A 14,274-nucleotide genomic window follows, 5' to 3' on the forward strand; every position below is an offset into this window, starting at 1 on the left:
GTAGATTTTACATTTTTTTAAAATCTTCTCATCCAAAGACACTGATAAGACAATAAAGACGTAAGCCAGGAATTAGAAGAAAATATTAATAGAACATCTATCTAACAAATGATTGGTATTCAAGATAGATAAAGAACTCTTACTATCTTTTCTTTATTAATAATACAAAGACAAGCTAACCAATTAAAAATGGCCAAGAAGTGCTTATCATCACTAGTTATCAGAGATATGTTAAAGACAACCACAATAAGATATCACTGCAAGTCTGAGTTCAACGAGGTGGTGTGAGGGACATAAGGCTTCCACAAAGAGAGTACTGGATACCAGTGAACAGTAATTCAGTCTACCTCCAGAATAATCCCTCTTAAAGTGAGAACTACGATTTCTACTTCTTTCAAATCCCAGTTTGATTGGGACGATCCTAAATACCAAGAAAACCAAAATACCTGTGTTTTAGTATTTACAGCATTCCTTAATAGTTGTTTCATTTTGTTTGATTTCCATATTCCTTTCAAGGTCCTTAAAGAAAGATATTGTCATATTCATATAATAAATATTTAACCTAGAGTCTGAAATATAACTTAGGAATCACTGAATATTTGATGAATGAATGAATGAATGAATGAGCAAATGAAATAATAAATGCCTAAGCTGATTTTTTGACTATGACTTTTTATAGTAAAACTAAAGATTGTTACTAACAATGATCGTTAGATCATCTTACATATAAAATAATTATACTTCTAAAAGCTGAAAACACAATTTTAAATATTTTAAAATCTGAGGTCATTTTTCTGGCAAATAAATTTTTTAAGTTAAAATTAGTTTTACATCATTGAAATATTATCATTGAGAATAAATATGAAAATGTTTTATTATAAACAACCGAAATGCCTCTCCTGAACTATCTATTCCTGACATTTCTAATAGGTAGAGATTTTATAAAATTTTTATTAAAAAAAGATTAAAACCATAAATTTTTGGCACTATGAACATGAAATAACTACAATCATCCTTACATTGAAAATGATGAGAGAAAATTCAATATTTTGTGATGTGTTTTTTAATTTTCCTGGACAATAGCTACAAGATATTAGAATTCAAAATAAAACTGAGTTGCAAAATCTGCTTACCTACTGCATTAGTAGCAGTAGTAGTAATAGTAGTAGTAGTGTTTTTGTAATGCTTGTGACTGTAGCTACTCTCCAATCCTTTGTGGAAAGAAACCATGTGTAAATAAAATGAAGGCATTTAAATGTAAACCCGACATTTTTTTTTAATTTTAATTTTTTTTTATTTTTTATAAACATATAATATACTTTTCCCCAGGGGTACAGGTCTGTGAATCGCCAGGTTTGTAAATTTAATGGTTTAATTTAATGGTAAACATTTAATGGTAAACAGTTATTAGGAGGCTGACTATTTAAAAAACAAAAAAGGAATGAAAATGCACTGTTACCTACTGAACGTTGCCATGTAACGAAATAATTTAATAAATGTCTTTCTATCTCTATGCTAGAGAAGCCCATGAGAGGTCCTTTCTCTTTTTTTGCCTCTCTTTCAGTGGTTCACCCTAATGTACAACTACTCCCTCCCCAACACAATCCCAAAGTCAGCGCTTTCTCAGGAACCACCGCACCTACCGAGACTCCTGCCCTGGATTTCTAGCAGCTTCTCTCAGTATTGTCATTTGAGTTACCTTCTTAGAACATAAACATCATTCCTCTGACTAAACCTTGTTGATGGCAGGAGACACAATAAATATAACCTCCACAAATCACGTTTTAGAGGAGTATTTCCTGACGTGAAACTATGCTCATGACAACCAAGTGGGACAAATCAAATTATAAATAAATATACTCATTAGGATTTCAATTATTAAATACTGTATGCTTAATAATATGTGTATTGCTGGAGTAATGTTTTGAAACACAGTCAGAGTTTTTGTCTTGCATTTCTGAGGAGAGACTTGTCTATAGTCAGCTTGAGCCTTCAGCTACTTGGTTGGGGATAGAATTGACCCCTTCACAACTCTTTAAAATTATTTAGGACTCAAATTATTTCTTCTTAAGATTTTTTTTTTTTGACAGAGAGAAAGAGAGAACACAAGTAGGCAGAGAAGACAGCAGAGGGAGAGGGAGAAGCAGGCTCCCCAATGAGCAGAGAGCCCAATATGGGGCTCAATCCCAGGACCGTTGGATCATGACCTGAGATGAATGCAGATGCCCAACCAAGGCGCCCCAGGACCCTAATAATATCTACTATTTTAACTTACTGACAGATATTTGCTTATGTAGATTACATATATTGATAGTTACTATGTGTCACAGACTGAATGTTTGTGCCCCCCCAAAATCCATATGCTGAAGCCCTAATCCCCAGTGTGATGGTATTTGGAAGTGGGGACTTGGGGCAGTAATTAGATTAGGTCATGAGGAGAGGGCTCTCATGATGGGCTTAATGGTCTCGTAAAAATGGGAGAAGACGTGAGAACTTCTCTGCCATGTAGGGATAAAGCAAGAAGAGGGCCATCTATAGGCCAGGAATGGAGTCCTCCCCAGACTCACCAGAATCTACTGCCATTTTGATCTTGATCTTCTCCAAAACTGTGAGAAATAGATATATGTTGTGTAAGCCACTCCGCCTATGATGATTTTGCTATAGCAGTCCAAAGTAAGATACCATATTAGAAATTAAAGCTGGGATATTTTTAAAATATTTATTTATTAATACCCCTAAGATAGTAATAAACCTACCACACAATTACATATTTTTATGGAAAACCTATTTTCTGTGGTGTCTGGGTGGCTCAGTCAGTTAAACATCTGCCTGCAGCTCAGGTCATGATCTCAGGGTCCTTGGAATGGAGCCCTGCATCGGGCCCCCTGCTCAGCGGGGAGCCTACTTCTCTCTCTTCCCCCACCCCCTGCTCATTGGAGCTCTTACAAATAAATAAATAGAATTTTTTAAAAAGTAAAGAAAAGAAAAACCTGTTTTCAAACCCCAAAACGATGAGCAAGAAGAGTGACATTATTTATATTTTTGGAAATCTATTTAATGTTTGGCTTAATGAAGGCAACTAGATTCTTTTTTTTTTTTTTCTTTTTGAAGGCAACTAGATTCTTATAATCACTTCTCCATACAGCCTCTTGTGGTACATTATTTTGGTTTAAAGTACAGGGAGGAAAAATCCAGCCTCACACAGACACAGAGCAGAGAAAAGGAAAAAGTATTTTAATAACCTTTTAAGGTAGTTGTGAATATCCTTCTTTGATACTAACCAAAACTTGACAATTAATACTTTCTTAAATGTTACCTGCAATATAGAATCTGGAACCATATATATGAACATTCATACATACTACTACCTTAGAGTCCATTTATTATTTTTGAAATCTGAATGGATCTTCTACCCATGCATTATTTTAAAAATCATGTCTTGATCATTTGGAGATTATTAATTCACAGAGTTATGTAAATTTTCCAAATGTTGACATATTTTGTTATATAATGTCAAAAATCACATCAGTTACCATCACCACAAATCTCATTCAGAAAAATCTGTAAATATTGAATTAAATTTAAAAAATATATTGGGAATCTGTGAAGTTCATAGTGGTTGATACAAGTTTTCCAAACTTCTACTTTTTGGTTGAAAGCTCCAATGTTATTATTGGCAACAAATGCTTTCAATGTTATGAAATGACAGTCTCACCTCATTCGTTTTTGAGAAAATCTCCACCAAAAATTCAACTCTGATTCATCCCAGTTTTTCTGATTATCACAGCTTATCACAGTATCATAGTTTATCGGCTCTTCGTTTAGGGAAAAATAGGAGTTCCATGGACAAAACTGCTAATTCAGCTCACATTCAAATAATGGCATACCAGCTTTTCTTCTAAATAATTGTCATATTTCAGTATAAATCAGAAAGTACTTATTTTTACTTCCTAGTTAGCCATACAGAGTACCAAGTTGAGATTTAACATATATATAAATTTTTACTTTATCAAAGACTCTCCTAAGTGAACTTAACAGGTTATTTTTGTTTGAACTTTTTTTCTGTCTCTTGGGAGGTGAGTGTGTGTGTGCGCGTATGCGCGTGTGTGTGTGTGTGTGTGTGTGTTTACTATATGGTGTCACAAATACAATGACTCCAAGTAGAGCACAGAGCTCCTGCCTTGATCAGCTAAGGAGCCAGCCGTCTTACCTACATTGCCTTTGCATCCTCAGTGCAAATGTCAGACTGAAAAGGGGAAATCATTTTTCTTATATTTATGAAGATTGTTTTGATCTCACCGACCCCCTGAAAACGTCTCCAGGACCCCAGAGATCTGTGAGTTACACTTTAAGAACTCCCGACATAGAGGAACAATGGTCACTCCTTCTTGCCCAAGGGAACAAGAGGAAATAGAGGTAAAAGAAGCAAGAAGTAAGTCACCTGGACCTGGAAACTTCCAGATAGGACTGGAGACAGATATTTGCTTATGTAGATTACATATAGATTGCTTATATAGATTTGCATATGTAGATTCCTAGTGACCTGGGCAAACCGTGAGGAGGCAGTAGGGTTCCCAGAAATGCCCTTCTGGTAGCAATTTCCTGCAAGGCAGGAGTGACAGTGAGGTCAGGCAGCACTTTTAGGTACGTACTCAGGTGTGTCTGAGGGAGTATGTCTGGCTCCCTGTGGCTGGTGTGATGCCTGGAGGAAACCCAGAGGTTTCCGTGAGCCCACTGAGGGGCCACAAAGGTTCTGGGAGGATGCAGGGAATGCAAGATTCCAGAGGAAGAGACCCTGAAGAGATACAGACTTAACTGGCAAGGACCAGGGGCTCCAGCAGTGGGTACCAACACATCACGTCAAGAGACCAGAGGGAGAGGACATCTTGCGGACACCAGTCAGGAGTAGATCACAGCAGCCCCTCTGTCCCAGAGCCCAGGCGCCCTGCTGGAAGGGTGCACAATTTGCTTTACACACTCAACTGTCACCTTGGAGGGAAGAAGGGAAAGGAGCTAGAAGACCGAGCATTGAACTCCAGAGTCTAGGTCAACCGAAAGGAACTATTTAAACCAGCCCTGACAGCAACTTAATCTCAGCAAAGACTGAATATTGCAACAGAAAGCAAGTCCTTTGAAGACTGAGATTTTGTTCATTATTGAACAACATTTCCCTACTAGCTGTCAGGAGAAGACCTCCTGAAGAGCTATAGAATCTTCTAGAAAGCAGTCATTATTTGAATAAATTTTTATGTCAAAAAAGAACTATGTTCAGTGTTACCAGTAGCTATCTCTGGGTGGTGGAATTATGGATGGTTTTTATTATCTTTGAAGGCTAATCTAAATGCTGTTAATTTTTTATAATAAAGAATCATTATTTTAATAGTCAGAAAATATGTGGTCCTATTACCTGAAAGATAATGTTCACATTTCTGAACATGGAGGGAAAATGCTCCTCCTTCAGACCCTGGTTTATCTCCTCATCTTCCTCTCCCACCCCCAAACCCCACCAGCAAGTGGCTCCTTGGGCCCCACAGGCCAAGCTGGCTCAGGGCTTTGAAAAATTCTAGCAAGATATGCACAATCTTAAATGGAGAAACAAAGCCTTTTGGCAAAAGACAGGTCAAAGCTCATACAACATTTGTATTGCCCCCAAAATACATAAAAAAGGTATAATCAGCCACTTCCAAAAATTCACTTGATAAGCTCATATTTGAAATAAATAAAATCTTTTAAAAAATAAGCTCATATTTGAAACAAACAAACAAACCAAAAAAAAAAAAAAAAAGATTATAGCATAATAGGAAACAAAACAAAACCAAATCTCTAGCAACATCTTAGAGCTGCCCTGTTTAATACAGTAGCCACTTAGCCATGTGTTGCCCACTGATTACCTGAAATGGAGCAAGAAAATCAGAAAAATTGAATTTTCAATTTAGTTTAATTTTAATTAGCTTATAACTAGAAAGTGTCACTCCATTCAGTTCTTAGACGTTGTTACAGTATATTTGTGAATCCACTTTTTTGACTGTAAATTTCATAACATCTGAACACAACTGAGTATTTTTTTTAAAAGATTTTATTTATTTGACAGAGAGAGACAGCAAGAGAAGGGAACACAAGCAGGGGGAATGAGAGAGGGAGAAGCAGGCTTCCCTCTGAACAGGGAGCCCAATGCAGGGCTAGATCCCAGAACCCTGGGATCATGACCTGAGCCGAAGGCAGATGCTTAACTGACTGAGACACCCAGACACCCCACCAGTTGAGGATTTTTAATGAAAATTTAGCATCCAAGTGGAGAAAGCCTATAACTATAGAATACCTAACAAAATTCAAATACTTAGTAAGGAAAAATTGTTATGTGTTTTATTACTAACTTTTTTTTAAATATTTTATTTATTTATTTGACAGAGAGAAATCACAAGTAGGCAGAGAGGCAGGCAGAGAGAGAGAGAGGAGGAAGCAGCCTCCCTGCTGAGCAGAGAGCCCGATGCGGGACTCGATCCCAGGACCCTGAGATCATGACCTGAGCCGAAGGCAGCGGCCTAACCCACTGAGCCACCCAGGTGCCCCTATTACTAACTTTTTATATCGATTTCATTTTGAAGTGATAATATTTTACATATATCAGATTAAATAGAATACATTAGAATTAAGTTCACCCATTTGTTTTTAGTTTTTTAATGTAGCTACTAGAAAACTTTAATTACCTATGTGGCTTGCATTACATTTCTATTGACGTGCTGCCTTCAGTCTTGCTGTGGTAGAATTAGACCTAAAGTCATTTGATTTGCTACCCTGCGTTTTTCTGCTTTCCAGTGTTACTATAAGTCTACTTAAAATCCTTCCAAATTGCAACTGGAAATAGTATCATTCTTTTTCTGGAAGAGTGTCTTCATGAGGACTATAATCTCTAAGCTAACTAACCAGATATTTGCAGTGTGTGAGAGATTAAATACTTATGATGACTCTGTGCTTATGAAGGGAATCCTTGTGTTATTGCAATGTTGTTGCTACTACATCTCTTTAAACCTAGAAAGTTCTGTCTTTATTTCAGAGCCAGGCTAGTGAAAAGTGGCTCCAGACATTGGGCTCCAGACTCTGGGTACTTTTGTATGAAAGCGAACAGTACTTTCCTATTTGCCATTACGACTTGATTCCCCTTTGTCTCAGCTTTGTGGCAAAGGACTGAACAATTAAAATTTCCCAGAGGTCCCTTTTCTTAACTCTCAACAAAGCCCTACCAAGTGCTTCTGTCCCTTATTCACAGCAATGGTTTTTGCCTTTAATGAAAAAGTAAAACTGGGAATAGTTTCCAGAGCTTTCAGAACTTTTCCATTGAAATGCAAACACCCCTCTGGCACCTCTGAAAATTCTGAGAAATTGTGGGGCTTTGGCGATGGTTCGAGAAAACCTGGCATTCTTCTCCCGTTCATGGCTGGTTTAAGTGCTTCTCTTTCCAAATACATTCAAGTAAAGTCAGCAGTTGACTCTCTCTTGCAGGGCAAACCCCCAACTTGAACACTGAACAAAAGAGTCACTTTTTCATCCCAAATCCGGGATTGTGACCAGTAAACCTCAGAACCCTATCTTGACACATCTCCTCTCCCAGTGTGACTTAACTTCCTAACATACACTCTTCTCCTTACCCCTGTCCACGAATGACCTCAGCTCCGTAGGCAGCTCTTGCTGTAACTAGGCACACATGCGAACAAATATCACTTGTATGTTGTGAAGGTAATGAGAGACGTTTTCTTGGATTCTCTACTGCAGCCATTCTAACTGATCCTAAAGATGCCCATCCACAATTTTTTTTTTTATGCCACACATCCCACGCTCTCTCTTTCAAGGTATCAGCATAAAATGAAGCCATTAATCTTTTCAATCTTCATTTCTCAACAGGATAAGTAGCCTGAATGGGGAAACCAAGACAGCAACTGTCATGTGTTTAGTAGACACAAACCAGATTCTGATCTCAGAAGCAACTCAGGTATGTCCTCCTTATTTATTACCTATACTATTCAACCTGGCTTTCATTATGCCATCGTATAATAGTAATAATTGAAAGTTGTGTTATTCTCTATCTCACCTGCATTCATCTCCTCCTGTGAGTAGGAATCATGTCTGTTTGTTTGGGTTTTTGTTTGTTTGTTTGTTTTTATTTTTTGTGGCTCACAGACAAATCTCTGTGAATGCTTATTTAATGGTTGTGGCTTAAGATAAACACTTATCTAACAGCTCCATGTTGAAAAAACAAATTGGGCAGATTCAAGCTCAGGTAGATGTCAAGATCTCATCTGGAGGGGAGCTAAAAGTAGCTAGTGCATTGGGAAGGAATAAGTTCTTTGCTCTTAGCTGCTGTGCAATCTTTTGTTCTACGAAGTCATCTTCAATCTCCATACCTGTCAAGTATCAGATACTTAAATACTGTAAAAAAAAAAAAACCCAAATTAAATTTTTTATGAAAAATTCTGATATGAGTACAGTTAAAAACATGTCTCTAAATGACACATACCGTATGATTTCACTTATATGTGGAATTTAAAAGACAAAATAAATGAACAAGGAAAAAAAGAGACAAACAAACAAACAAGCCAGACTTTTAAATACAAAACAAAATGGTGGTTGCCAAAAGGGTGGAAGAAGGTGGAAACAGGTTAAGGAGATTAAAAGTACACATTTTTTTTTTTTTTAAGTAGGCTCCACACCCAGCAAGGAGACAAATGAGTGGCTTGAACTCACGAAGCTGAGATCTGATACCAGAGCTGAGATCAAGTTGGGTACCTAACTGATGGAGCTATCCAGATGCTTTGACAGTACACTCAGATGAACACTGAGAAATGTATGGAAGTGTTGAATCATAATACTATACACCTGAAACTAATATAATACTGTAGGTTAATTAAATTTGAATTTGAAAAATGAATTAATACATAGAAATACAACTCTTCATATTTATCAATAAATCTCTCTAGGACTCTAGTTCATCTTTGGAAAGTGAGGAAATAGGAATACATGATATTTAAATCCCAGTGATTCTGTGAATCTGATCCATGATCTCTTGTGTATTGTAGTCCTAAATAACGCTTTTTAAGCCTGGAGGTCAAGACAAAATTATAAAACCAGTACTAATTTTCAACAACAAAGTCAGCATGTACAAGTGATAGTAATGTTTTTGAAAATTCAAACATTTAAAAAACCAAATGGCAGAAAGCATCCAAATACAAAATAGCTTTTAGTCATTAGTCTCTCACTATAGTTTACCTATGAGGTCTCAGGCACAGTGCCAAGCCCATAGAATATGTTCAAGAAATTTGTCTCAAGGGACACTCCCCGAGAACCAAGGTAGCAATTTTGAAGAACTACTGATCAGTCTGCACATCTCCTGAATATTATAAAAACAAGGGGGAAAAGGCATCATCTTCATGACTTCTGGTCAGGGAGACCCTGCATCTGGACCTCTCCTCCCAACTACCCCTTCCCCACCAACTCTCCACTCCACCTCATGCTGGCCATGAAATACTTCCTGAGCATTTTCATAGCCTTTTGTAGGCTCCAGGAAGTGATTTCAATGGGATTCAAACTTAAGGCTGTAACTGAATTTCCAGGATTAACAGCAAAGTCACAAAATATGAATTGTAAGTGGTAATAAATTTAAGAATCCAAAGTACTTTACAACTATCACTTCCAAGGCAAAATTTGTTTGGAAACTCACTGTACAGCACAATGGACTTTCCTCTTATTTTGAACAAACACACACACACACACACACACACAATCCTTTCTTATAAGCCAATGTCCAGCTAGGGAAGCTGGGGAGATGAGGAGAAGCTATCAGCAATGAATGCTTTGTTTTCAGAAATGCAGTGAACTTACTATATATCACTAAAAGAAAAAACATATTTTGCTTACACTTGAGAGATCAGATACAACATATTAGTCAGAAAATGATTTAAATGGGAAAATGTGATTTTGAATAGGTGACCCACCTATGTAGAAAAGAAAAAGTCTTTAAAACCCATTTGCTCCGTCTTACAATCTTCCAAGCAACCAAATCGACATAGGAATCAGAACAATCAAGTCAGTACCAATACTGGGGGAAAAAAAATCTCTGTAGTTACAACATAGGTCCACACCATTTTTATCACTCTGCTGCACAACCCCTATTTAGAATGCCATCTTAGGGCTTGGGTCTCACAACTGTAGGGAGGATTGCGGGATCCAGGGTGGAAGAGGCAGAGAGAGCAAGCCAGAGCTGCAAAGAGCTTTATGTCTGCTGTCCTGTTACAGAGCAAACAGAGGGATGTGTCAGTTTGCAAAGAAATAAAATGAAAAATTGCTTTCAAAAGCTTCAGAATGATTTCCGCTTTGAGGCATTGGGAAAAATTGATTTCAATCATTGAAAGGGAGTTTTGCCATGCATGAACAATCAGCTTCACCGAAGATTCTGGCTATATGGCCCACTGACTTTCGCGGTATCTGAATGAAGATTGCCCTATCCCTACACACAGGCAAACAAGCCAGGTGGGCTAAAATCTGTGTCTCTTTTTCCAGATGCCTCTAACCATAAGTCTACAAGTTAGTTATTTACAAATGCCGGTTAAGATCTTCTGGACATGATTGCAAATTGCTTCCCTCATATGGCCCCGTTACAAATCTTTACCCAATGAAAGAGGAACCCAATCAGGATTGAAATTTTTTTTCACCTAAAACGGGAGAAACACTGTCACAGCCAGCCACAATTCCCAACCATAGTACAGGCAGCCAAATGATTTTGTTTGAAAATTTATCTTCTGAATTCTAAATAATGAGATTAAATCATCTTTTTTTATTCTGTCAGCAGAAACCTAAAACAAAACAGGAAAAAAAAAAACCTATCAGGCTTCATTTCACATCCTTAAAGACAGGAGGGGATTTGCAGTGATCCTCTTCATAACCCTGCTTCTGAATAAGGCCACATCTAAAATATGCCTAGACAGCCAAAATAACACATCCACTTTTAAATGACCTTCGGGGAAGATCTTAATACTCTATCACAGGTGTTCCTTCTGGAATGGTCAAATCTTTAAAGTTAAATTCTTCATACCGAAATGCCATCCATCCCCAGTATAAGTTGAAGCAATTGAACACAAATTTCTGGAACCTTCACCAACCCCTGGAATCATTCTGCCCCTCCATCTTCTCCAGCCTGCTAACCCTGTGGTGGTCACATGACTGCTGCCTAGGCCAGAGATGATGTATTTAACGACTTAAGAACAGAAACTGGCATATAGCAAGAACCAGAAAATTTTGCTCATCTCCATATAAACTCAAGCTAAGTTCAAACATACCCCTAACTGATCAAAACCTTATGTATCTCACATGCCCTCCCTAGCACACTTCCTAAATGAATAACTCCCCATCTTCTCTTTCTTAATTCTTTTCCATCTGAAATCTCTTCCCCAACTTGATCTCCTTAGGAATGGATCTTCATACAATTCTATGTATACACCAGTGTCTTGCTTAATACCTGAAAGATAGAGTTTGTTCGATCTATAGGTATCTGATCGAAACCCAAGCAACAGTACTCAAGGTGGTTTCTACACAAACCTCCATTTCCTTCTTTCTAATGAGTTGGGGAAGATCTTAACCAAATGCACATAAGGAAGTTTTTCTGGATTCATCCCATTCAGGTCCCTTCTTATTATCTTCTTTCCTCTACTTTTACTGTTCTTCTGTACCCCACCCTGTGCCAACTGGGTCTGTATCACCAGTGTCACAGAGGTGACATCTAGAATCTAGTCTTCTCTACTGGTTGCACACTGCAGCCCTTCCCCTAGTCCATGATTGTTCATTTAAATAATCTTCTTCATAATACTTGTTCAGCTCCAGCTAATTCTGTTCCTATCAAGAACTGACAAATAATGTGCAACGATGGGACTTGCTGTACCTGTTGCCCTTGAACTGACCCTTCTGTTGGCTGAGAATCACTTCTCCCTTTTGTTCAGTTCTCTGACTCTGGGGTAATCAAGCCTGCTCCTCATACTTGCATGACTAGGTTCCCCCCTTCTCTTCCCAGTCACAGCTCCATGATACACCATGCAGAACCTTGCATGCACAGTTGTGGACACCCTGGTCCAAGCTCCGTATGTAGGCATCTGCTAACAGCACTTTGTTGATTACCCCAAAGCCTGCACACATCAGCTGTGCAGTCCAAGTGGGAAGACGGATGCAGAAGAAGAGCTGCATCCAAGCCCCAAGAGCACAGAACTCCAGAGTCTCAGCTGAGGGTGTTGTATGTGATCTAGAGGGGCTCTGATGTGCACAAGGAGGAGGACAGGGCACCTAGAGCTGGGGCAGAGCCTTCCAGAGGAGGGGCCCCCAGCAGGGACCCACTGCCTGGGTGTGAGAACAGCCCTGTTGCCATTTTCATGGCTCTCTGATTTGTGTATCATGTACCAATGGATGGCAGAACTCTAGCCTTGCAGTTGAAAAATCCAAATCCCCTTATTCCAAAGTAATTAATTCTGTAACAATTTCTGTGATGCTCTATCAAATATTCCTTGATCTGTGCAGTCTGAAGGACTATTTGTTTTACCCTTCCAATGAGGTACACACAAATCTTCATTTTCCTCCCTTTTTTCATTCCCTTTTGATTTAAGGCATGTCCTCTTGATAGAAAGCATTTCCTGTACTTTTTTCCCCCTTTCTCAGAAAGTGTGCCCTACCTAATCATGGAAGCAGCTGATGGTGTGCAAGGTGGATACAGAGTGGACTTTTCTGAAATTATTTACAAAATATAATATGCATTATAAAAATCTAACATGTCAAACCAGTGATACTGTTGCATATATTGATGCTATATAAAAATCTGAATTGATCTTAAATATATATAAATATATGAATATAAATTTAATATATTTGTATTACTTTAATATATTTGATTTTTATATATTAATATATTAATATATTAATTTATATATCAATATATTAATTTATATTTGTAATATATTAACGATGTATATATTTAAGATCATAGTAAGGAGTTGACTTAGATATGGCAAAATGATGAAGGTGGAGTGGAAATGATAGAAATTTAGGAGCCCCTATGTACAAGAGTACTCATTAACTGTACTTATCCCAGGTTTTTTACTTCTCAGCCCATACAAATCTGACCCCTACAAAACTGAGCTTCCTCATCAACTCATCTCACAGAGGCTTTCAGAAGATCAATAAAGGGGCGCCTGGGTGGCTCAATGGGTTAAAGCCTCTGCCTTCAGCTCAGGTCATGATTCCAGGGTCCTGGGATTGAGCCCCACCTCGGGATCTCTGCTCAGCGGGGAGCCTACCTCCCCCCCCCCTCTCTCTGCCTGCCTCTCTGCCTACTTGTGATCTCTATCTGTTAAAAAAATAAATAAAATCTTTAAAAAAATAAAGAAAGAAATATGTGGACAAGTTATAATATGCTTCTCTCCAAGGCTGATCTTCTTTCTGGAATCTCGGTCCTCACATTTTCTGGATTCTGGCTCTTGACTTGGCCTTTCACTTCAGTAATTTCAGGATTTTCCCAGTCATTCCTATTTATTGGCTTATTCTTTCCTTCTCACTTGGTTGGATTTCCAGTGTTCTAGAAATAAAGTTCTCCACCTACATCTTAGCTAGCTAGGGCTGCCATAACAAAAGACCACAGCTAGGTGGCTTAAACAACAGACATTTATTTTCTGGAGACTAGAAGGCCTACACAGGGGTGTTGACAGGATTGGCTTCCATCTTACAAATGCTGTCTTCTTACTCTATCCTCACATTACCTTTCCTCTGCACCACACACAGAAACAGAGAGAGAGAGAGAGAGAGATCTCTGGTGTTTCTTCCTCTTCTTATAAGGACACTAGCCCTATCAAATTAGGGCCCCATCATTATTACCTCATTCCAATGTAATTACTTCTTTAATGGCCTTAGCTGCAAATACAGTCACCTTGGAGGCTCATGGCTTCAGCATACACACTTTGGGGAGGATACAATTCAGTCCATAACACTTAACCATTTTCTTTTTCTTCCTGCATGAACCAAACTAATGAAGTAATGGATGCATCCTAATGATTTCCAAGTGGAACTTGAATCACCCACTGTGTTTTTTAAAATTAGGGAAGTCCAAGACCTATTTGAGATCTACTGAACCAGAGAAGTCTGAGAATGGGGCCCAGAACTGATTTTTACACCTTCGTAGATGAATCTGAAGTCATACCTACCTATAGGACCACTGATCCACACCACCTGCCTTCACCCTCAACATCCACT

At 38.2% G+C, this 14,274-nt stretch overlaps 1 long non-coding RNA gene across 1 annotated transcript in view; it reads left to right on the forward strand.

Moving 5' to 3' along the window:
* Nucleotides 1-14,274, forward strand: part of LOC122902964 — a 44,475-nt gene that overhangs the window by 16,011 nt on the left and 14,190 nt on the right. Inside the window, exon 2 of the long non-coding RNA XR_006383899.1 lies at nucleotides 7,900-7,987. This is a non-coding gene — a long non-coding RNA (uncharacterized LOC122902964). The remainder of the gene's footprint in view (nucleotides 1-7,899; nucleotides 7,988-14,274) is intronic.

Source organism: Neovison vison, chromosome 3 (assembly GCF_020171115.1).
Source record: "Neovison vison isolate M4711 chromosome 3, ASM_NN_V1, whole genome shotgun sequence".
Classification (NCBI taxonomy): domain Eukaryota; kingdom Metazoa; phylum Chordata; class Mammalia; order Carnivora; family Mustelidae; genus Neogale; species Neogale vison.